The 2801-nt window shown below is 40.2% G+C and overlaps 1 pseudogene; it reads left to right on the forward strand.

The window, feature by feature from the left end:
• The first annotated feature begins 1939 nt into the window (after positions 1-1939).
• Positions 1940-2495, forward strand: LOC115507729 (annotated as a pseudogene).
• The last annotated feature ends 306 nt before the right edge of the window (positions 2496-2801 follow it).

The raw sequence follows: 2801 nt of genomic DNA on the forward strand, positions 1-2801 counted from the left end.
GACCTAACTTAAAAGATCACACTCTGTTAGTTTCACAGTATTCAATTAGTTACGATGGTCCATTCTATTCAGTGTGGGACAGGATCCCTTAGGGTATGAATACCTAAGGATATGAATAGCAGGATCGCTGGAAAACATCTTGGAGGCTGGCTACCACACTTTCTAATATATATTTTCAACACAATCTCTCTGACTGCTCCAAGCATCTTCTCAAAACGGATTTACAATTTAAATGGTGGTTCTTTTTTTAAAAAAAAATTATGTTTATTTTTTATTTTTGAGAGAGAGAGAGAATGAGCAGGAGAGAGGCAGAGAGAGAGGGAGACACAGAATCCAAAGCAGGTTCCAGGCTCTGAGCTGTCAGCACAGAGCCCAGTGTCTGGTTCGGAACTACAAACCGTGAGATCATGACTTGAGCTGAAGTCAGATGCTTAACCGACTGAGCCACCCAGGTGCCCTTAAACTGTGGTTCTTAACCCCCACTCCCTGGGGACATTTGACGATGTCTAGAAATGTTTTTGGTTATCCCAAATGAGAGAGAAGAGTACTGTTGGCATCTAGTGAGTAGAAGCCAGGAGTGCTGCTACACATTATATGACGTACAGGATATTCTCCCCACAACAAAGAATTATTCAGCCCCAAATGTCAACAGCGATAAGGCAAAGATACTCTGCATTTAAACTATTACAGTTGGCTAAAATTTTAAAGTTTCTTTTTACAGATCCTTCAATATATCATATAAATACTGCTTTTCGTTTTCAGTCAAGTATAGTCAGATTAAGCAAAATTGAGTTATTATGATGCATGATCAAGTTGCAGATGCACAACCAAAAGGGATTGAGCAGGAGAAATGAATTTGGCCAAGATAACACACACATCTCTCCCCAGAAGACCTGTGTGTGTGGGGGGGTCCCTTTTATGTGATATTCTTGCTGAATTTGCAAAGGCAGCACCGAATAACTGCTATTTCATTGAGAACTCCCTGCCTACAACTAGAAACAGCCCTTGCTGGGTGCCACTGTGAATTCTGAAAAAAAATCAATTGGGGGTTTTAAAGACAAGCAGAAGAAGAATGAGAAAGTGAATTCAATAGAGTTTTATTGACAACTTAAAGCTTATAGAGCTTTCTCTGTAACCCCTGACAAGTCTTCTTTGCATCCAAGGTTTATTTGAGTGCTTAAAGGGGGCTAAGATAATAAATCCATAACACAGTAGCTGCTTGTGTCAGAGACTGATCTCCTCCTTTCTCAGAAGTGCTTAGAAGCCAAGGAGGAGTGATTATCAAGCAGACTGCCAGATTTGGGGACAGCCTCAGGACTCTCTGTGCTTTCTAATAATTAGGGAGATAAAGAAAATCAGCCTCACCTCTAATCTTCCTTGCACAAACCAGGAAGAACTGAATTGGCTTCTGGGCAGTGTTCAGAGCCACTGGGACAATGAGAAAAGTCAGATTACACTGGATTTCCTGAATGTCTTTAGGCTAGGGCATGGGTAATGGTTCCCCCCGAAAAGGAAAAGTGTAAATGTATCTTTGCATTGAAAGTTCCACTTGGTGAGGCACATGGGTGGCTCAGTCGGTTGAGTGTCCGACTTCAGCTCAGGTCATGAGCTCTCAGTTTGTGAGTTCAAGGCCTACATTGGACTTGCTGCTGTCAGTCTAGTGCAGAGCCCATTTCAGATCCTCTGTCCTGCTCTTTCTGCCCCTGCCCCACTTGTACTCTCCCAAAAATAAATAAATATTTTTTTAAAAAAAGGAAAGTTCCACTTGGTGATGAATATATATGCCTATATTGTTAAGCTTGTTTTAGAAAATAGGACTTCATAAATAACTATAATATGTAGATTATATATAAACTATATATATTATTCTCTATATAATATATATTATATAGATATATAAAAATCTCTTCCTGTAAGCAGCATGAGGTGATCTCTGAAAATGGTTCATTATTCACTTGACCCAGAAAAGCCGACAAAATCATGCACATCAAGAGGTTCAAATCTTTGTGTTCACTTTAAGAACACAAGTGAAACTTCCCAGGCCATCCAGGGTATGCATCTCTGAAAAGCCACCAAATATCTCAAAGATGTCACTTTGCAGAAGCAGTGTGTACAATTCCATTGCTACAATGATGGGATTGACAGGTGCACCCAGGCCAAACAGTAGGGCTGGACACAGGGTCGGTGACCCAAAAAGAGTGCTGACTTTTTGCTGCACATGCTTAAAAATGCAGAGAGTAATGCTGAACTTAAGGGTTTAGATGGAGCTTCTCTGGTCATTGCGCACATCCAGGTGAAACAAGCCCACAAGACACAGCATAGAATTTACAAGGCTCATGGTTGGATTAGCCCAAACATGAGCTCTCCCTGCCACATTGAGATGATCCTTACTGAAAAAAGACCAAATTGTTCTTAAACCAGAAGAAGAAGTTGCACAGAAGAATAAGCTATCTCAGAAGAAACTGAAGAAACAAAAACTTATGGCCCGGAGGTAAATTCTGTATAAAATAAATGCAAATAAAAGCAAAAACAGAACAAAAAGATAAATATATAAAATTATTTTTTTTCTTTCACAAGGAAAGCCATTGGAGGAATAAAACAATTCCTAGAGATCGGGGTACCTACAATGAGGAGAAGTCATTATCTCATTCCCCAGTTTAACATCTGCTTGGGCAGCAGAAGGTTGAGGTAGGGGAGAGAGAGATGTTACTTTATATGGAAGCAAGATCTTTGCAGATATGATTGACTTAAGGATCTTCACAGTATCACTAGGCTGAAATCAAGGCATCAGCAGGCCTGGG

The sequence above is a fragment of the Lynx canadensis genome, chromosome X (genome assembly GCF_007474595.2).
Source record: "Lynx canadensis isolate LIC74 chromosome X, mLynCan4.pri.v2, whole genome shotgun sequence".
Taxonomy (NCBI): Eukaryota; Metazoa; Chordata; class Mammalia; order Carnivora; family Felidae; genus Lynx; species Lynx canadensis.